Raw genomic sequence first — 22,732 nt, 5'->3', positions numbered from 1 at the left:
AACTATTCTGCAATAAAAATTTTTAAAAATTCACTTAAAAATTGAAAGTGTTATAATAGTGTAGAACAAGCATGACAATAGACAAAATCAATAAAACAATCTATATATGTAAGAGAATTTGTATTAAAATAAATGTAATATTTCAAAAAAAGGATGGAAAAAGGCTTATCATGCAAACCACAACCATAAAAAAGCTCATGGGGCTATACTAATATCAGACAAAAGAAATTTTAAAACAATATAACTAAAGATGAAGAGGGACATTTTATAATGATAAAAGGGTCAATCCATCAGGAGGATGTAACAATTATAAATGTATATGCAATAAACAGAGCCTTAAAATACATGAAAAACAAACTGACAGAAATGAAGGAGAAATAGACAATTCAACTATAATAGTTGGAGACTTGAATATATAATAATGGGAAGAACAAAATCCTGGAAGACTGTACCAATACTATAAATGAACTAGTTCTAACATGTCTTAGGACAATCTACCCAACAACATAATATACATTCTTAAGTTCACATAGAACATTCTCCAGGAGAGAACATATGTTAGATCATTAAACAAGCATCAATAACCTTCAATAGATTTAAATCATATAACGTATGTCCTCTGAACACAATGCAATGATACTAGAAATCAATAATAGAAAGAAACTTGGAAAATTCATAAGTAGATGGAAATTAACACACTCCTAAATAACCAATTAATCTAGAAATCACAAGGGAAATTAAAAATTACTTTGAGATGAGTGAGAATGAAGATACAACATAGCAAATTTATGGGATGTAGGTAAAGCCATACTTAGAGGAAATTTAGAGCTGTAAACACCTATATTAAAAATGATTTTAATAATTTAACTTGACAATAGAAAAAGCATCAAGCACAAGCCAAAGCAAGCAGAAGGAAGGAAATAATAGATTACAATGGAAATTAATGAAACAGAATAGAAAAATGATAGAGGAAAAGAAATGAATGAAATCCAAATTTGGTTCTTTGAAGAGATCAACAAAATGGATAAAACTGGATTCACCAAAAGAAACAAAAACAACCTCAGATTCCTAAAATCTGGGGTGAAAGAGGCCATTACTACTAACCTTACAGAAATAAAAGGATTATTAGAGAATACTACAGACAACTGTATGCCAATGAATTAGATCACTTAGATGAAATGGACAAATTCCTAGAGAGACACAAATTACATAAATTAACTCAGGACAGAATAGAAAAATGTGAAGACATTTTTAACAAGAGATTTAAATAGTAATTTTTAAAAAGCTGCATAAAAAGCCTAGGTCTAGACGGATGCACTGGTGAATTCTACCAAACATTTACAAAAGAATTAATACCAATTATTCAGTCCTCCAAAACTTACAAGAGAATACTTTCTAACTTATTCTATGAGACCAGTATGATCCTGGTACCAAAGCCAGACAAAAATATCAGAAGAAAAATACAAAGCAACATCTCAAGAAAATAAACATCCTTAGCAAAAATATTAAAAACCCTAACCTGGCAGCATATTAAAAGGGTTATACAACACAATGAGGTGGGACTTATTCCAGGAGTGCAGGGTTGACTCAGCATCAGAAAATCAACTAGTGGAGGATACTATATATTAACAGAATAAAGGACAAAAACCATATGTCTCAACATACACAGGAAAAAAAAAAAAGACAAAATCCAACACCCCTTCATGTTAAAAAAAGAAAAACACTCAACAAACTAGGAACAGAAATTAACTTCTTCAACCTGAATAAAAGGCATGTATGAAAAAACTACATCTAACATCATACTTAATGAAGACTGAAAGCTTTCCCCCTAAGATTAGGAGCAACAGAAAGATATCCACTCTTGCCACTTTTATTCAACAGTATATTGGAGGTTCCAGCTAGGCAATTTGGCAAGAAAAAGAAAATGCGCTCATATAGGAAAGGAAAAAGTAGACCCACCTTTATTCATAGATTAAAAGATCTTGTATATTGAAAATTCTAAGGAAAGCACTAAAACACTGTTGGAACTAATGAATTGTGCAAGGTTGTAGGATACAAGATCAATATGTAAAACCCATTTGTATTTCTATATAGTAGCAATGAGCAATCTAAGATAAATTTAAAAAATAAGTCCATTTAAAAGAACATCAGAAAGAATAAAAAGCCTAGGAATAAATTTAACAAAAGAAATGCAAAATTTACACTTTGAAAATTACAAAACACCATTGAAAGACATCCCCTATAAATGGATTGGTAGACTAAATATTATGATGACAATACTCCCCAAATAAATCTATAGATTCAATGCAATCACTATAAAACTCCCAGCTGGCTTACAGAAATTGACAAGCTGACCTTAAAATTCATATGGAAATTCAAGAGACCCAGAACAGCAAAAATAATCTTGCAAAAGGAGAACAAATTTGGAGGACTCACACTTCCAGATTTCAAACTTAGTACAAAGCTACAATAATTAAGACAGTGTGATAGTGGCATAAGTATAGGCAATGGAATAAAACTGAAAATCCAAATATAAATTCTCATGCTTACAGTTAACTCATTTCAACAAGGGTGCCAAAACAATCAATGAGGAAATAAATAAACATGGTACTGCGACAATTGGACATCTATATGCAAAAGAACAAAGTTTAATCCCTACCTCATGCCAAAGAACAAAGTTTAATCCCTACCTCATGCCATATATAAAAATTAAAACAGATCACAGACATAAATTAAGAGTTAAAACTACAAAACTATTTTTATAGAAAATATCTTTATGACCTTGGATTTGACAATGGTTTCTTAGATATGATAGCAAAGTACAAGTAACCAAAAAAAAAAAAAAAGAAAAATTGGACTTCCTCAAAATTAAAAAAAATTGTGCTTCAAAAGATCTATCAATAAAGTGAAGAGGGCACCCTCAAAATGGAAGAAAATATTTATAAATCATATTTAATAATAGATTTGTATCTAGAATATATAAGGAACTCCTACAGCTCAATAAGACAAATAACCCAATTAAAAATGGACAAAAGATCTGAGTAGACATTTCTTCACAGAATATACACAGATTGCCAATAAAGATAATCAATGTTATCACATGAAAAGATAACGTCATTAGTCATCAGGGGATTGCAAATCAAAACTTCAAGATAACACTTCATACCCACTAGGATGGCTATAATCAAAAAGACTGATAAACAAGTGTTGATAGGGATGTGGAGCAACTGGAAAACTCATGCACTGCTGGTGGGAATATAAAATGGTACAGTCACTTCGGAAAACAGTCTGGCAGTTCCCCAGATGGTTAAACACAGAGTTACTACGTGATCCAGCAATTCTTCTAGGTATATACCCAAGACAGATGAAAACCTACGTCTAGACAAAAACTTGTACATGAATGTTCACAAGAGCATTATTCATAATAGCTAAGAAGTGGAAACAATCCAAGTGTCCATCAAGTGATCAATGGATAAATAAAATGTAGTATACATCCACACAATGGAATGTTTTCTGGCAATAAAAAGTAATGAAATAGGGACTCCCTGGTGGCGCAGTGATTAAGAATCTGCCTGCCAATGCAGGGGACACAGGTTCGATCCCTGGTCAGGGATGATCCCACATGCTGCAGAGCAACTAAGCCCACAAGCCACAATACTGAAGCTTGCGTGCCTAGAGCCCGTGCTCTGCAACGAGAGAAGCCACCATGAGAAGCCCGTGCACTGCAACGAAGAGCAGCCCCCTCTCACTGCAACCAGAGAAAGCCCGCATGCAGCAATGAAGACCCAACACAGCAATCAATCAATCAATATCTAAAAAAAATTAATGAAATACTGATGCATGTTACAACATGGATGAGCCTTGAAAATGCTATCCTAAGTGAAAGAAGCCAGTTACAAAAGATCACCTTTTGTATGATTCCATTTACATGAAATGTCTAGAACAGGCAAACCTACAGTCAAAATGAGCTGGGAGGGAGGGGAATAAGGCAATTAGGGAATGATAGCCAGAGGAGAGAGGATTTCTTCTTTGGGTGATGAAAATGTTCTAAAATTAATTTTGGTAATGCTTACACAACTGGGAATATACTAAAAACATTGAATTGCACACTTTAAATGGGCAAATTTTATTATGTGTGAACCGAATTGTATCTCAATGATAGCCTGCACAGCTAGCTTGGACTGTGATTTTCCACAGGTCTTACATCTCCAACTCAAAGAACTGAGAGCAAGAACAGAATGTTTAAATCAAGCACCTAGTGTATTAAGAGCTAAACAATAAGATCTAACTAAATATATGTGAGCCAAATGACCAGGGTAAAAGTCAAAACAAGGCTTTCAATTATGTTTTTAAATAGAAGCTTAAATATCACATGATTTATTTGACACCTATGGGAGTCTATTATAATAGTTTTTGCATCTGTTATTTCCTTAAAGTTTGGCCACCACTGCCTCATCCTGGTCTTTACAACTCCATGTGTCCTTGCTTTAGTAGCTTTGTTTAAAGAAAAAAGCTGGAAGTAAGAGAATATTTAAATTGTTCTTTCTCAAGTGTCTTTATGAGCAGAAAATGATGAAAAATAAAATCAAGCAACCATGAAGACAAGCAGGAAATAAATAGATGAAACATTTAGCTTTCACAACACAAAACACCATTATGGGCAAACAGAAACGCAATATATCCACATGATCAATAACTGGCAAGAAGTGGCTGGAACCCAAAGTGCTCAATAAGACAAGATTTATTACACACTTAAAAAAATTAAGTTTAGCTTTTGGCCTAATGTCCAGGCACTGCAGAGACTGGAATCTAATTTACTATTTATTGGAATACTACCTTGTTGATAGCACATTTTATGTGCCTTTACTTACTTCATCATTAAGTATAAAAGTAAAGTGATTTTATTTTTTTTCACTTGTTTAAAAATATTCTTAGGGAAGCTAATTTATCATGCTCATTATAATGTGCTGAATTGGTCTGCAAACAAAAAGCCAGTGAATAAAAGCCCTAACAAATTTTACCACTTGAAATCAGACATAATGATTTAAATACCAAGATTATTGAACAAACAATAAAGCAACCTGTAAGAAACAAATAATAGCCTTATGCTTTACAAAAATGTAACAAAAAAAGGTCAAATTTCAATTCATAATGGCTTCACATGATCACTTTTTCAGAAAGAACCTCTGAAATTTAAATATTTTCCAAAATATTTTCTTTCTCAATCTTCCCATGTTATATGACACTATCTGAATGCAAAACAATGTAACTACTGAGACAATATAACTGATTTTGTTTCTGAACAGACATGGTACTAAGATGAAGGGTGTTCCTCAAAGTTATTACCATGGGAGGCTACACACTCACTCTAATGATTCTGCCATTGCCCAGGGCATTTCCTCTGTAGGAATTATCTCATTTTGTATTAAAAGACTCTCACCCCTTTATAATTGGGAGGTTGTTTTTATTAAAACGGTATTTCTCCAGCCTTACTGGCCTTTACATTTATAAGACATGGCTTTGAAAACAATTTTAGCTCTCTAAAAAAATCAAATCTATTCTTAAAAAGGGTAAGTATCTGTTACTGCTAAAAACATTCAAAAGAACACAGAGCAGGTTCAGAAAATTTTGAACAGGGATAACATTCTTGTGCTATGGATATAACTTTCAAGGTCAGTGCAGAATGCAACCAGTACTCATTTGAATGTAGCTTAGTAGCCGTGTCCTGTTACTAGAATGTTCATCTCACAGGAGAAGGTAAGCAGAGAGTCTTAAACCTCAGACTAGGTTTGTCAGATACTGTTTACCAGGGAAAAGTTATTGTTTATACTTACCAAATTCTTACTCTGGTTAGAATGACTTTCCCCAGTTGCATGGGATACAAGAGAAAAAAAAACCCCAAAACAAAAAAACCCTTGGCCACACTTTTACTAGAACTATTGCAAACACTGACGACTTTAGGTCACCTGCAATTATTCTCTTGGTCATGAGATATGACTAGGATATATGGGAGCATGACTAAGACAGACATTTCTGGGAAAATCAGGACCTAAATCAAGCCCAGAAAGAACTGGCTGGCCCCAGTGGTTGTACACGATCACCAGAAAGAAAGAGGATCCAACAGGGTGAGTTAGGATAATGTTTCATCCAAAGCCTCATAAAGGCGACTAACTGCTCAGACCTGATGCCTCTGTGTCTTGGGAGATTCAGCCTCTGGACAGTCCTAACAATTGTAATGTGATGGTAAGAAAGAACTGAACTCTTAACCGAGGCAGAACCTCTGCCTATTGAGGCTTAATGAACTTGGGGACACAGAGAAGGTGTCAGGAGTCGTTGGAGACAGAAGCTGCTGCAAGGCAGGAGCTGTGCGCATCTAGGTTGAGTCTGAGCTGGAGACTCACCATATAAAGGAACCTCAGCCCGGCTGCAGCTAGGCACCAAGTGCCTTCCAGGGCAGGACACTTGATCACAAACAAATGATGTGCCTGAGTGAAAAACCCAAAGTTGGCTCTGTTCCTGGCAGCGGGCTTTCAACAACCACTGTATGGGAGTGATCTGCTCTGTGTACCTGGGCCTGCATCACTGCTGCAACTTCCCAAATCATCTCCTTGCTTCTGTTCTTGCTCTTTCTAATCCATTCGCTACACCACAGGCAGAGGGTTCTTGTTAAAATGCAAATCTGATCGCCAATGTTAGGATTTCCTTTCATTCCACCAGACACTACATAGAGTAACTTATTTACTCAAACTTATGAGTAGACAGAAATATTATCCCTATTTTATGGATGAAAAAGCTGAGGAACAGAGAAGTAACCTGCTCAAAATCACACAGGTAGCGAGTAGCAGAGGTGGGATTTGAACCTGGGCTGTTAACATTATTTTATAGCACTTTCCATGCTTAAGCTTACCATCACCCAAAGATAGTATCTAGAATCTATGACCTGATTTCTGAGATCTTCCATGACCTAGTCCCTGCCTAACTCTCCAACCTTACCTTATACCACTTTCTCTCTCATGGGTCACACTCCAGCTGTGTATATACTCCTCACACGCATTTGTACAACATGTGAGCAAGCATATATTTACATATGCACATGTATTTACATATATACATGTACATTTACATACCAATACACACATACAAATTTTTGTGAATGTATGAATATAAGAGGCTTTTTGATGCAGTAATTAAGAGCACAGACACTGGGGCCAAACTACATTGGTTCAAATTCTGACTCTGCCACTTATTAGCTGTGGGATCTCTAGCAGTTATTTACTTCTATATTTCTAATAAGTGTCCTTATCTAGTAAAATGTAGAAGATAGAATTTACCTCCTAGGCTCATAGTAAAGATTAAACAGGTTAATGTACATACTGCACTTAGAAAAAGTGCTTGGCAGGCAGTGAGTACTACCTAATGCTAAAGTTCCTTCCCAAATTTGCTTATGAAGATATGTTCCTTCTGCCTGAAATACTCTTCTGTTTAACCTGGCCATCTACCCATCGTTCAGCATTCAGCGTAGACATCAGTTCCTCAGCAGGCCTTCCTGATTCCTCTAGGTTCGATGAGGCCCCCCCCCATCACGCACACCCAGAGCTGCCTGTATTTCCTCTGCAGTAAGCACCACCATGGCCACTGTTGTGATGACTGTATTCTCTGAGACTGTAAACTCTGAGGACAGGGACTATGTTTGTTTTCAACACTAAGGTATCCACTGCACCCACAACCTGGCCTATGCAGAGCAGAGGCTCAATAAATGTCTGTGAATAAATGAGTGAAGCCCATGGGACCAAGCACCTTAACCTGCCCTGGGGATTTGGGGTAGACATCAGTGAGGAAGTAAGACAGGAGTCTGGACCTGAAGGATACATGCATAGGAGACTGTTCTTCAGAGAGGGTAAGAGGACAGAACTGCAAAGACAGAAATGTGACACGGCCTGCCCATATAGAGATGAGGTCATAGCATTATCATTTTGGGAGCTGAGAGGAAACAAGATCGGGCTGAAGAAACACTCTGCTTAATAGATAAGAAAACTGGGCTTAAGTTACTTTTCCAATGGTTTATAACTAATTACTGACAAAGCAGACCTCTTAAATGAATGTTCTTTGTGCAAAGACTTGTTATAAGGTCTCCTCTCCATCCTACAAGAAATAGAAAATGAGGATGGAAAGAAATAGCTACCTTGTGTTCAGAATCTGAGAAAGACTTCATGGTGACTGGACCTGACTGGGATACTTAAATGTCACCTGCAAATGGGGATTTCTCATTCTGTTTATTGAGGGACTAATCCTCTTGGGTGATTTCCAGAGTTGGCATAATTGAGAGCCACCATTCAGCGGAATTAAGTGTTCAGTGAAGTATAGCTCCTCCAGTAAATTTTGGAGTTTGCCACAATGCCACTGCTCTATATAAAATTGCCTATGTGCACAAAGTAAAGGAGGAACAAAAATACTGGCTTGGGAAGTCAGGCCTGAGAATTCTAGAAGAGCCATTCCACACTGCAGAAATGTTGAGCCAATATTTGTAATTCAACTGGAGCAAGGAAGGTCAACGATGACATAATGATTTCCTTCCCTTTTATCTTCTCTATTAATCTTCCTTTCCCCTTTTTATAAACGGGCTCATGGATGGGAGCAGGATGATGTAACATGCTTTTAAGACTTTTTACAGAATAGGAACTTCGTAAGGCCTGTCCAGGCTTTGATGGACAGAATCAAAATGCAAAGCGAGCTAGACAAATTGAAATGCTGGCCTGAGTGAAATGATGTGATTCAATGAGGGGAGATGCATTTCATTTTAGAAAGAGGCACACATTTGATTAATAGACAATGGAAAAGAAGTGATTAGTTGACAATGTGGAGAAAAGACCAAGGGCATCACAACATACCCTATCAATTATAAAGCCAATGACGTATTTTGGCAACTCAGGAGGCAAAATGCATTTTGAGACTCCTAGCAGGCAGACAGTCAGGAGGAGAAAATGAATATAGAGAAGGAGACTGGGTTCAGTAGAACAGGAGGGCGGTGGTGAAGATGCAGTGGAAGAAAAGCAGGTGGACACAACTGATGATGGACCTTCAGTGTGAGACTAAGGAATTATTAGTCAGTAATTATTAGTAAGGTCAGGCTAATATAAGACTCACAGAATTTCACCTAACCTACAACTTGGACGTACATAGAGAATGTAGCTTTTTTATTTTGTCTAAAATGGTTTGGGTCTCCTGCCTAAGTCTCTATCCTCTGGTTATCAGGGTAAAATGAGCTTCTGTTCTATCCAGTTTCAACCTTAGTTTGAATTCATGTTTCCAAGGACTCTTTATTAAGTGCTTATTCTCTCTTGAATCAAGATGCCGATCCTTTCAAAAGCCTCCTTCTTTTCCTGACATGATGTCTGGGTGACCTCATATCCTGAAGGGGAAAAACGCATTTCTAGGGCACAGACTCCAGGTGATGCCCACTGCCCACCTGGTTGCTGGCAGCATGGCTGTGCTTGGGGCAGTTGTAACCCACGGACTGGCCTCTCTCTCTCAGCCTGGTCAGAGCCTAGTGTTGCTCTGCAGCAATCAGGGCCACCCTCCCCTCCTGGGGCTGAGAAGTCCCAGGCCTTGGGCCCACGTTCCATCCAGTTTTTCCACCCTAGCCCTTTTGTGTGGTCACCTCTCCCTGTCATGGAGACTAACAGTGGCCCTTAATTCAGCATATGTGACACACAGTAATTGAGGGCAGCTTTGGAAGTGAAACTTCATGGTCTCTTGCTGCCATGGCCATGATGTGGCCACACCCAGGTCTGTTGGCAGAGGTAGGGGCAGGGAGATGATTGTTGTAAGGCCATCTCTTTCCAGAGTCCTAAGTAGAGAGCAGAGGTAAGCTGCCCTCAATGTTACGCAGGCACCCACCTGTTCTCACTCATCTAACCCACCTCCCCTTTTCTGAAGCAGAACTCGGAGAAGGGGGATGGGGAAGCAGATCTCCCGAACTCTGCCCCTCTCTGTCTCCTTCCACCATTTTCCTAGAGACCACATTGGGTAGGTCCTGGCTCTGGCTTATTGACGAGCTGGGCCCTCTTCTCTCCATATTAGATCTCCAGGGTCAGAGCGCTAGTGCTAGTTGATATGCTAAAGATGTGATTTAAGGAATTTAGAGAAATCTTCTCACAAGCTGATAATGTGACCTCCAATGTTTTAGTCTTGCTACATAATCCTTTCTTGTGTGCATGACAATATTTCTTGAATATTCTTCCCATTCACATTCCTTCTGCACCAGACACGAAGCACTGCTCAGACAGACAGATGCCTTGATCAAAGGTCTCTTACTGTACTCAAAAACGCAAAAGAAAAATGCATATGAATAATTTCATTACACTAGGTTCTTGTTCAGGAGAAAGACTTAAAGGTGAAAGAGGGCTTCCCTGGTGGCGCAGTGGTTGAGAGCCCGCCTGCCGATGCAGGGGACACGGGTTCGTGCCCCGGTCTGGGAAGATCCCACATGCCGCAGAGCGGCTGGGCACGTGAGCCATGGCCGCTGAGCCTGCGCATCCGGAGCCTGTGCTCTGCAACTGGAGAGGCCACAACAGTGAGAGGCCCGCATATCAAAAAAAAAAAAAGGTGAAAGAAAGAAATGAACATTGGTTAAGCACCTTCCACATGCCAGGCATGTTGCATCATCTCACTGAATTCTTGTAACAATCCTGGAAGATAAGTACTACCCCGTTCACTTTACAGAGGGGTCAACTGTGTGTCAGGGAAATCAAGCAATTTGCCCAGAGTCACAGGACTGGTATTTTGCAGACCCAGAATTTGAATCCCAGTCTTTCTAACACAAAAACTTATGCCGTTTCCACTGTACCCCATAAATTACATAATGTGCTGCATTTTACTGAATTTAAAATTCATCAGTAGTAGGCTGCTCTAATACTGTACATTCCACTAAAAAAGAAATGCACTGCCAATTACACCAAGACACACCATTTGTTTAAGATGAATCCTGATTTCTGAGACGTAAAAATGTGAAAAAAAATGCATCTTAGAATGAATGATCTGGTAAATATGGTTTAAAGATTACTTGAGCAGCTGCTGTGCTATGTACAGTCTGGACTGGAGCACAAAAACACCCAGGGTAAGGAAAGATCAAGAAGACGTTGCCATAATCATTTAGCTATCAAGAAACAGAAGGCTGGTAGAATAAAGAAAAAAGAATGAAAAGAACTCAGGACAGTCTCAGAGACCTCTGGGACAATATTAAACACATCAACATTAGAATTATAGGGGTCCCAGAAGAAGAAGAGAAAAAGAAAGGGACTGAGAATATATTTGAAGAGATTATAGTTGAAAACTTCCCTAATATGGGAAAGGAAATAGTTACTCAAGTCCAGGAAGCACAGAGAGTCCCATACAGGATAAATCCAAGGAGAAACATGCCGAGACACATATTAATCAAACTATCAAAAATTAAATACAAAGAAAACATATTAAAAGCAGCAAGGGAAAAACAACAAATAATACACAAAGGAATCCCCATAAGATTAACAGCTGATCTTTCAGCAGAAACTCTGCAAGCCAGAAAGGAGTGGCAGGACATATTTAAAGTGATGAAGGAGAAAAACCTGCAACCAAGATTACTCTACCCAGCAAGGATCTCATTCAGATTATATGGAGAAATTAAAACTGTTACAGAAAAGAAGCTGAGAGAGTTCAGCACCACCAAGCCAGCTTTACAACAAATGCTAAAGGAACTTCTCTAGGCAAGAAACACAAGAGAAGGAAAAGACCTACAATAACAAACCCAAAACAATTAAGAAAATGGGAATAGGAACATACATATCAATAATTACCTTAAATGTAAATGGACTAAATGCTCCGACCAAAAGACACAGGCTGGCTGAATGGATACAAAAACAAGACCCATATATACTGTCTACAAGACACCCACTTCGGACCTACAGACACATACAGACTGAAAGGGGATGGAAAAAGATATTCTATGCAAATGGAAATCAAAAGAAAGCTGGAGTGGCAATTCTCACATCAGACAAAATAGACTTTAAAATAAAGACTATTACAAGAGACAAAGAAGGACACTACATAATGATCAAGGGATCAATCCAAGAAGAAGATAAAACAATTGTAAATATTTATGCACCCAACATAGGAGCACCTCAATACATAAGGCAAATACTAACAGCCATAAAAGGGGAAATCAACAGTAACACATTCATAGTAGGGGACTTTAACACCCACTTTCACCAATGGACATATCATCCAAAATGAAAATAAATAAGGAAACACAAGCTTTAAATGATACATTAAACAAGATGGACTTAATTGATATTTATAGGACATTCCATCCAAAAACAACAGAATACACATTTTTCTCAAGTGCTCATGGAACATTCTCTAGGATAGATCATATCTTGGGTCACAAATCAAGCCTTGGTAAATTTAAGAAAATTGAAATTGTATCAAGTATCTTTTCCGACCACAACGCTATGAGATTAGATATCAATTACAGGAAAAGATCTGTAAAAAATACAAACACATGGAGGCTAAACAATACACTACTTAATAACAAAGTGATCACTGAAGAAATCAAAGAGGAAATCAAAAAATACCTAGAAACAAATGACAATGGAGACACGATGACCCAAAACCTATGGGATGCAGAAAAGCAGTTCTAAGAAAGAAGTTTATAGCAATACAATCCTACCTTAAGAAACAGGAACATCTCATAAACCCACGCACATATGGCCAACTTATCTTTGATAAAGGAGGCAGGAATGTACAGTGGAGAAAGGACAGCCTCTTCAATAAGTGGTGCTGGGAAAACTGGACAGGGACATGTAAAAGTTTGAGATTAGATCATTCCCTAACACCATACACAAAAATAAGCTCAAAATGGATTAAAGACTTAAATGTAAGGCCAGAAACTATCAAACTCTTAGAGGAAAACATAGGTAGAACACTCTATGACATAAATCACAGCAAGATCCTTTTGGACCCACCTCCTAGAGAAATGGAAATAAAAACAAAGATAAACACATGGGACCTGATGAAACTTCAAAGCTTTTGCACAGCAAAGGAAACCATAAACAAGACCAAAAGACAACCCTCAGAATGGGAGAAAATATTTGCAAATGAAGCAACTGACAAAGGATTAATCTCCAAAATTTATAAACAGCTCATGCAGCTCAATAGCAAAAAAACAAACAACCCAATCCAAAAATGGGCAGAAGACTTAAATAGACATTTCTCCAAAGAAGATATACAGACTGCCAACAAACACATGAAAGAATGCTCAACATCATTAATCATTAGAGAAATGCAAATTAAAACTACAATGAGATATCATCTCACACCAGTCAGAATGGCCATCATCAAGAAATCTAGAAACAATAAATGCTGGAGAGGGTGTGGAGAAAAGGGAACACTCTTGCACTGCTGGTGGGAATGTGAATTGGTACAGCCACTATGGAGAACAGTATGGAGGTTCCTTAAAAAACTAAAAATAGAACTACCATATGACCCAGCAATCCCACTACTAGGCATATACCCTGAGAAAACCATAATTCCAAAAGAGACATGTACCAAAATGTTCATTGCAGCTCTATTCACAATAGCCCAGAGCTGGAAACAACCTAAGTGTCCATCATCGGATGAATGGATAAAGAAGATGTGGCACATATATACAATGGAATATTACTCAGCCATAAAAAGAAACGAAACTGAGCTATTTGTAATGAGGTGGATAGACCTAGAGTCTGTCATACAGAGTGAAGTAAGTCAGAAAGAGAAAGACAAATACCGTATGCTAACACATATATACGGAATTAAAAAAAAAATGTCATGAAGGACCTAGGGGTAAAACGGGAATAAAGACACAGACCTACTTGAGAATGGACTTGTGGATATGGGGAGGGGGAAGGGTAAGCTGTGACAAAGCGAAAGAGAGGCATGGACATATATACACTACCAAATGTAAGGTAGATAGATAGTGGGAAGCAGCCGCAGAGCAAAGGGAGATCAGCTCAGTGCTTTGTGACCGCCTGGAGGGGTGGGATGGGGAGGGTGGGAGGGAGGGAGATGCATGAGGGAAGGGATGTGGGAACAGATGTATATGTATGACTGATTCACTTTGTTATAAAGCAGAAACTAATAAAAAGAAAAAAAAAAAAAGAAACAGGAACATCTCAAATAAACAACCTAACCTTGCACCTAAAGCAATTAGAGAAAGAAGAACAAAAAACCCCCAAAGTTAGCAGAAGGAAAGAAATCAAAAAGATCAGTTCAGAAATAAATGCAAAAGAAATGAAGGAAACAATAGCAAAGATCAATAAAACTAAAAGCTGGTTCTTAGAGAAGATAAACAAATTTGATAAACCATTAGCCAGACAAATCAAGAAAAAAAGGGAGAAGACTCAAATCAATAGAATTAGAAATGAAAAAGAAGTAGCAACTGACACTGCAGAAATACAAAAGATCATGAGAGATTACTACAAGCAACTATATGCCAATAAAATGGAAAACCTAGAAGAAATGGACAAATTCTTAGAAATGCACAAACTGCCAAGACTGAATCAGGAAGAAATAGAAAATATGAACAGACCAATCATAAGCACTGAAATTGAAACTGTGATAAAAAAAATCTTCCAACAGGGCCTCCCTGGTGGCGCAGTGGTTGAGAGTCCGCCTGCCGATGCAGGGGATGCGGGTTCGTGCCCCAGTCTGGGAGGATCCCATATGCCGCGGAGCGGCTGGGCCCGTGAGCCACGGCCGCTGGGCCTGCGCATCCGGAGCCTGTGCTCCGCAACGGGAGAGGCCACAACAGTGAGAGGCCCGCATACCGCAAAAAGAATAGAAAAAAAAAAAAAAAAAATCTTCCAACAAACAAAAGCCCAGGACCAGATGGCTTCACAGGTGAATTCTATCAAACATTTAGAGAAGAGCTAACTCCTATCCTTCTCAAACAGTTCCAAAATATAGCAGAGGGAGGAACACTCCCAAACTCATTCTACGAGGCCACCATCACCCTGGTACCAAAACCAGATAAAGATGTCACAAAGAAAGAAAACTACAGGCCAATATCACTGATGAACATAGAGGCAAGAATCCTCAACAAAATACTAGCAAACAGAATCCAACAGCACATTAAAAGGATCCTACACCATGATCAAGTGGGGTTTGTTCCAGGAATGCAAGGATTCTTCAATATACGCAAATCAATCAACACGATACACCATATCAACAAATTGGAGGAGAAAAACCATATGATCATCTCAATACATGCAGAGAAAGCTTTCGACAAAATTCAACACCCATTTATGGTAAAAACCCTGCAGAAAGTAGGCATAGAGGGAACTTTCCTCAACATAATAAAGGCCATATATGACAAACCCACAGCCAACATTGTCCTCAATGGTGAAAAACAGAAACCGTTTCCACTAAGATCAGGAACAAGACAAGGTTGCCCACTCTCACCACTCTTATTCAACATAGTTTTGCAAGTTTCAGCCACAGCAATCAGAGAAGAAAAGGAAATAAAAGGAATCCAAATCGGAAAAGAAGAAGTAAAGCTGTCACTGTTTGCAGATGACATGATACTATACATAGAGTATCCTAAAGATGCTACCAGAAAACTACTAGAGCTAATCAATGAATTTGGTAAAGTAGCAGGATACAAAATTAATGCACAGAAATCTCTGGCATTCCTATATACTAATGATGAAAAATCTGAAAGTGAAATTAGGAAAACACTCCCATTTACCATTGCAACAAAAATAATAAAATATCTAGGAATAAACCTACCTAAGGAGACAAAAGACCTGTATGCAAAAAATTATAAGACACTGATGAAAGAAATTAAAGATGATACAAATAGATGGAGAGATATACCATGTTCTTGGATTGGAAGAATCAACATTGTGAAAAAGACTCTACTACCCAAAGCAATCTGCAGATTCAATGCAATCTCTCTCAAACTACCAGTGGCATTTTTCACAGAGGTAGAACAAAAAATTTCACAATTTGTATGGAAACACAAAAGATCCCAAATAGCCAAAGCAATCTTGAGAACGAAAAACGGAGCTGGAGGAATCAGGCTCCCTGACTTCAGACTATACTACAAAGCTACAGTAATCAAGACAGTATGGTACTGGCACAAAAACAGAAATATAGATCAATGGAACAGGATAGAAAGCCCAGAGATTAACCCAGGCACATATGGTCATGTTATCTTTGATAAGGGAGGCAGAAATGTACAGTGGAGAAAGGATAGCCTCTTCAATAAGTGGTGCTGGGAAAACTGGACAGCTACATGTAAAAGTATGAGATTAGAACACTCCCTAACACCATACACAAAAATAAGCTCAAAATGGATTAAAGACCTAAATGTAAGGCCAGAAACTATCAAACTCTTAGGGGAAAACATAGGCAGAACACTGTATGACATAAATCACAGCAAGATCCTTTTTGACCCACCTCCTAGAGAAATGGAAATAAAAACAAAAATAAACAAATGGGACCCAATGAAACTTCAAAGCTTTTGCACAGCAAAGGAAACCATAAACAAGACCAAAAGACAACCCTCAGAATGGGAGAAAATATTTGCAAATGAAGCAACTGACAAAGGATTAATCTCCAAAATTTACAAGCAGCTCATGCAGCTCAATAACAAAAAAACAACCCAATCCAAACATGGGCAGAAGACCTAAATAGACTTTTCTCCAAAGAAGATATACAGATTGCCAACAATCACATGAAAGAATGCTCAACATCATTAGATAAATGCAAATCAAAACTACAATGAGATATCATCTCATACTGGTCAGAATGGCAACATCAAAAAAATCTAGAAACAATAAATGCTGGGGAGGGTGTGGAGAAAAGGGAACCCTCTCGCACTGCTGGTGGGAATGTGAATTGGTACAGCCACTATGGACAACAGTATGGAGGTTCCTTAAAAAACTAAATATAGAACTACCATATGACCCAGCAATGCCACTACTGGGCATATACCCTGAGAAAACCATAATTCAAAAAGAGTCATGTACCAAAATGTTCATTGCAGCTCTATTTACAATAGGCAGCAGATGGAAGCAACCTAAGTGTCCATCATCGGAAGAATGGATAAAGAAGATGCGGCACATATATACAATGGAATATTACTCAGCCATAAAAGGAAACGAAATTGAGTTATTTGTAGTGAGGTGGATGGACCTAGAGTCTGTCATACAGAGCGAAGTAAGTCAGAAAGAGAAAGACAAATACCGTATGCTAACACATATATATGGAATTTAAGAAAAAAGAAAAAATGTCATGAAGAACCTAGGGATAAGATGGGAATAAAGACACAGACCTACTAGAGAGTGGACTTGAGGATATGGGGAGGGGGACGTGTAGGCTGTGACGAGCTGAGGGAGTGGCATGGACTTATATATACTACCAAACGTGGAGTGGATAGCTACTGGGAAGCAGCCGCATGGCACAGGGGGATCAGCTTGGTGCTTTGTGACCACCTAGAGGGGTGGGATGGGGAGGGTGGGAGGGAGGGAGATGCAAGAGGGAGGAGATATGGGAACGTATGTATGTGTATGGCTGGTTCACTTTGTTATAAAGCAGAAGCTAACACACCATTGTAAAGCAATTATACTCCAATAAAGATGTAAAAAAGAAAAGAAAAGAAAAGAAAAGAAACAGAAGTCTGAGTAAAGACAGAGCCTTGTGAAACTGGAAGACCAGGCCAATTTCCAGGAAACACTGTGGCAGGTGAATCAACGGGGAACAGTGCAATTTGGATCTAGGTTGTAAAGGATGAAGAATGAACTATGAGCCACAATTTTAAAGTCTGGAAGACTGGGGAATAGTAGCAACTGAGAAATTGGGAAAGGGAGAGGAATGGGTTCCATTTTAGATATTTTAACATTCAAAAAACAACTATCTGCATGTAACTCTGGTGAGGGCTGGAGATGCTGATATGGGGCTCACTCACACACAGGCACCAGCTTCAGAAGATGACACCTACTTGGGGGTCTAGGGATGAAAAAAACAGGTGGACAGGTCTGGACCTGTGCTGCCAAAGGAAACATGAAGAGATGGAATGTCAAGCAAAGAAGAGGAGGACAAACTCTAGACCAAAGGGGCCTCAGGATGTACCTTCACCAAGGATGAGCATCTTCCTCTCTGGTGCCTTCAGGTGGCACCACAATGGCATTGTGAGGCAGAGAGCAGGTTTGGCAAGATCTTCCTGCTGGCTGGAGCTGCAGGTTTCACTCACACTTCCCTACACACCTAGGGACTCAACACTTGCCTGCCGGAGAGAAGGAAAAGGGCTGCGTCGGCATCGGAGTTCCTGCTTTGAGACCAAGTTGTTATACTTAATTGCAAGGGCTTATGGGGGAATTTTTTTAAAGCTATCTTTAGCAAAGCTGCAAAAGGTAACAAATGGCACCCATCAAGACAAGGACTGTTCATCTAATATCGGGAAATAAGGTTTCCATCACCTTCCTCTTTTAGATTTCAAATAAAGTTTAAGTCTTAAGACAGCAGGCAAATGAACTGCTTGACCGTAAGTTTTAGTCTACTGCCTCATATCATTACTCAGCCCCGATTCCACAGTGCTTTTTTTTTTTTTTTTTTTGCGGTACATGGGCCTCTCACTGTTGTGGCCTCTCCCGTTGTGGAGCACAGGCTCCGGACGCGCAGCCTCAGCGGCCATGGCTCACGGGCCCAGCTGCTCTGCGGCATGTGGGATCTTCCCGGACTGGGGCATGAACCCGTGTCCGCTGCACCAGCAGGCGGACTCTCAACCACTGTGCCACCAGGGAAGCCCCCACAGTGCTTTTGAACACTGCATTAACTATTTCATATTATGCACCTGCCAACTAAAGAACGTTGCTCACCACCTGGCTCTACAAGAATTAAGTCACTAGCCACTGCAGCCATGTTGCAGTATGACCTTCAGCACTACCCTGAAAGGAGTTCAGGGCCAAGATCAGGAAGGAGGCACTCTGTGCTCTGGGAAACCTGGCAGAACAGGCCTTCAGATAGTTAGATATTTTCAGGAGAATATTTTTATAAACCTGGATTCTTGCATCTTCCCATACTTAGAAAAGCACTAAAACCATTAACTAACATACCAGTTCCTTGTGACTAGTAGCAACCTTCTACTGAGATATGTGCTCTGTTGCACGTTCCCTTTTTGCCAAAATCACATATGTACTGACCTCCCCCTTAACTCTCGGAACAGTTTCTCAAGAGCTCTCTGAGAGGCTGTCTCCCAGGCTATAGTACTCAGTAAGACACCAAAAAACTTGACTCATAGTTTCTACATTGTGTGTGTGTGTGTGTGTGTGTGTGTTTAGTTGACACACCCTATGAATGCAACGTCCAAAAGTGATCAAATAAAAGGAAAAGTTACTAATTTGACTAGTGAAAAATTATTTTCTTAATCATTATCTGGATCTTTTTTTTACATGTACAAATGAATTTCCATTCCCTACAGAAGCTTCTCTAACTAAGTCTCTCCATCACTTGCATCAGGACACCTGTTACCAGGCAGTCAGGCTCTCATGGCCTCACCCTGACCACTCCCATCTAGAACTTCACAGTCCAGCATGGGAGCATTTGACTACTGAGCACCCAAAATATGGCCAGTCTAAATTGGGATGTGTTGTGAGTGTAAAATATACACTGGACTTGGAAGACTTCGTATGAAAAAAAGAATATAAAATAACTAATAATTTTTATGTTGATTATGTGTTGAAATGATATTTTGGATATAAAATTGTTTAAATATGTTCTTAAATTTTTTTTCTGCTTCCTTTTACTTTTCTTTTTTTTTCTTTCTTTTTTTTTTTTTTTGCGGTACACGGGCCTCTCACCGCTGTGGCCTCTCCCGTTGCGGAGCACAGGCTCCGGACGTGCAGGCTCAGCAGCCATGGCTCACGGGCCCAGCTGCTCTGCGGCATGTGGGATCTTCCCAGACCGGGTCACGAACCCGTGTCCCCTGCATCGGCAGGCAGACTCTCAACCACTGCGCCACCAGGGAAGCCCTAACTTTTCAAAATGTAGTTAGAAAATCTAATTGCATTTGTGGCTTGCATCTGTGATTCCCATTATACTTCTTTTGCACAGCAGTGGTCTAGACTCAGCTTCTGGGTCTTATTCATTTAATAAATTCACTTTAATCAACATTTATTATGTATATAATATGAACCAGGTACTCTAAAAAGGACTGGTGATAAAAAGATATAAATAACATGACTTCTGACCTTGATGAGCTTCCAGTTAGGGGGAAATGCATTTTAAAAGTAATTAAAACAATATGAAAGATGCTATTAAAGACTAGAAATAAAGCACTATGGAATCTTGAAGAAGGAAATTCACTGTTTCTTAAAGGATGAGTAGAAAATTTTCTAGTCATTGGCATGGGGGACAATTTAAGAGCAACCCAAACAGAGGGCACAATGGGTATGAAGACTCAGGGGAAAAAAAAAGAACTTGTTTGGGGAACTGAACGCAGATTAGAAAGGCTAAAACAGGCTACCTGTGTGGGAGGGGACAGACAAGACCTCAGTGGATGGGGTGGGAAAGAGAAACTCGTATGCCAGGCTAAGACGTGCAGAATGTATCTTGTGGATGAAAGAGTCAGATGTGTATTTCAGAGATACCACTGCAGAAATATGGTGGAGGGTGGACGAGGTGGTCCAGGTGGGTGGAAGGGTTGAGGCTGGCAAGGAGAAGGACGAGATGAAGGTAAACAGGCCTGCAGCATATCTACTGCAATAGTCAAGATGACAGTAATAGGGACTTGAACAGCTGGGATACACTGGAGAAATATTTAGGAGGTAGAATCCACAGGTCTTTGGGATTTATTGGATGTTAAAGGTGAAGAAAAAGGAACAGGGTTATTTACTTTGGTGACTAAGTGATGTGAGATGAATACTAGATGCCCACTAAAAATGTTTGCTATCAGAAGGTATTCTTAAGGAACGAAACTAAGTTGAGTGGCTGGACTGAAATGAAACTGTTTTCAAAACGAAGCAGTGGCTAAGTGCCCAGATCAATCAAGTACCCTCGTTAGAGGTCCCTGCCCCAATCAAGTTTACTCCTGCTCAGGGCACCTGTGGGGGCAGGGCGGGGCAGATTATAAGAGTTCAGGGAGTAGAGGGGGAATATTTGGGAATCAGAAAAGACTTCTTAGAAAGCAAGAACTTGGGCTGGAGTTTGAAGGGTAGGGGGTAGAGGAGAAAGGGTATTTCTGATAAGAGGGGAGAACTGCAATAGGTACAGAGAATGAGATTTTCAAGTCAAGAATGAGTGATCAGCAAGATGTGCTCCAAGGATAGGCTGAGGATGGCCAAACTGGCATGGAGTGTTTATGTTGGGAAAAATGGCAGATGAAGTTGGGGAGACAGCTGGGATCACATTAAAGAGGGCCCCATGGGCAGCAGGGAGCCATTATAAGGTTTTAAGCAAAGGAAATGACAACCTGACATTTAAGTAAGGTTACTCTGGTGATGTATAGAAGAACTCAAGTAGGATGATGGTGTAGGCAGCTCTGCTTGCTACTTTTACTAAACCCAGTAAATGTCAAGCACTCTTCCAGGCCCCAGAGACTTAAAAATAAGCGAGGAGGGGCTTCCCTGGTGGCTCAGTGGTTAGGAATCCGCCTGACAATGCAGGGGACATGGGTTCAAGCCCTGGTCTGGGAGGATCCCGCGTGCTGCGGAGCAACTGGGCCCGTGTGCCACAACTGCTGAGCCTGCACTCTAGAGCCCGTGCTCCGCAACATGGGAAGCCACCACGATGAGAAGCCCACGCACCGCAACGAATAGTGGCCCCTGTTCGCCACGACTAGAGAAAGCCCGCGCGCAGCACCGAAGACCCAACACAGCCAAAAATAAAATAAATTAAAAAAAAAAAAAGCGAGGACTAGTCTCTTCCTCCAGGACTTGCAACCTACTGTGGGTAAGCAGAGAACAAGATCAGTTAAGATCCTCTTTGTTCATTTTTTTTTTTTAAATAGCTTTAAAAAAATTTATTTATTTTTGGCTGCCTTGGGTTTTCGTTGCTCTGCGTGGGCTTTCTCTAGTTGCGGTGAGTGGGGGCTACTCTTTGTTGCGGTGTGCAGGCTTCTCATTGCGGTGGCTTCTCTTGCTGGGGAGCATGGGCTTTAGGTGTGCGGGCTTCAGTAGTTGTGGCACACGGGCTCAGTAGTTGTGGCACGTGGGCTCTAGAGCGCAGGCTCAGTAGTTGTGGCGCATGGGCTTAGTTGCTCTGCAGCATGTGGGGTCTTCCCGGACCAGGGCTCGAACCTGTGTCCCCTGAATTGGCAGGTGGATTCTTAACTGCTGCACCACCAGGGAAATCCCTTCATCTAATTTATTGAAGTAATTAAGGTTAGATCAGGGTCTCAGCAATAAGAATGGAGAGGAAACATCTGAAAGCAGGGCTTGCAGATAATTACAAGCCCTTTATTTATTGGGTCCTGCACCACCTGCTTTTACCCCAATCTGTCTTTATTTTTCCCAATTTATTCCCCTGTTCTTCCTTTTGATCCTCTTCTCCATAGTCAAGGGCACTCACTGAACACTGGCAAATCAAATAACATCTTATTTAAACCCCTTGTCTTTCTCTGAGCCATGTGAGTTTTCTGCTCTGAGTAGGCTTGACATTCTTTCCATTTAATGTTCCCATCTCCAAGCAGTCAACTATGTATATTACACATGGAATTAGCTGA

At 39.8% G+C, this 22,732-nt stretch overlaps 1 protein-coding gene across 1 annotated transcript in view; it reads right to left on the bottom strand.

The window, feature by feature from the left end:
• The window catches only part of NWD2 (NACHT and WD repeat domain containing 2), a gene marked incomplete at both ends in the record, with an annotated part of 216,169 nt that overhangs the window by 111,846 nt on the left and 81,591 nt on the right, over positions 1–22,732 (bottom strand). The gene's annotated exons all lie outside the window — the stretch shown is intronic.

The sequence above is a fragment of the Mesoplodon mirus genome (genome assembly GCF_964341445.2).
Source record: "Mesoplodon mirus genome assembly, chromosome: 2".
Taxonomy (NCBI): domain Eukaryota; kingdom Metazoa; phylum Chordata; class Mammalia; order Artiodactyla; family Ziphiidae; genus Mesoplodon; species Mesoplodon mirus.
This window is presented reverse-complemented; position numbering and strand designations above follow the sequence as displayed.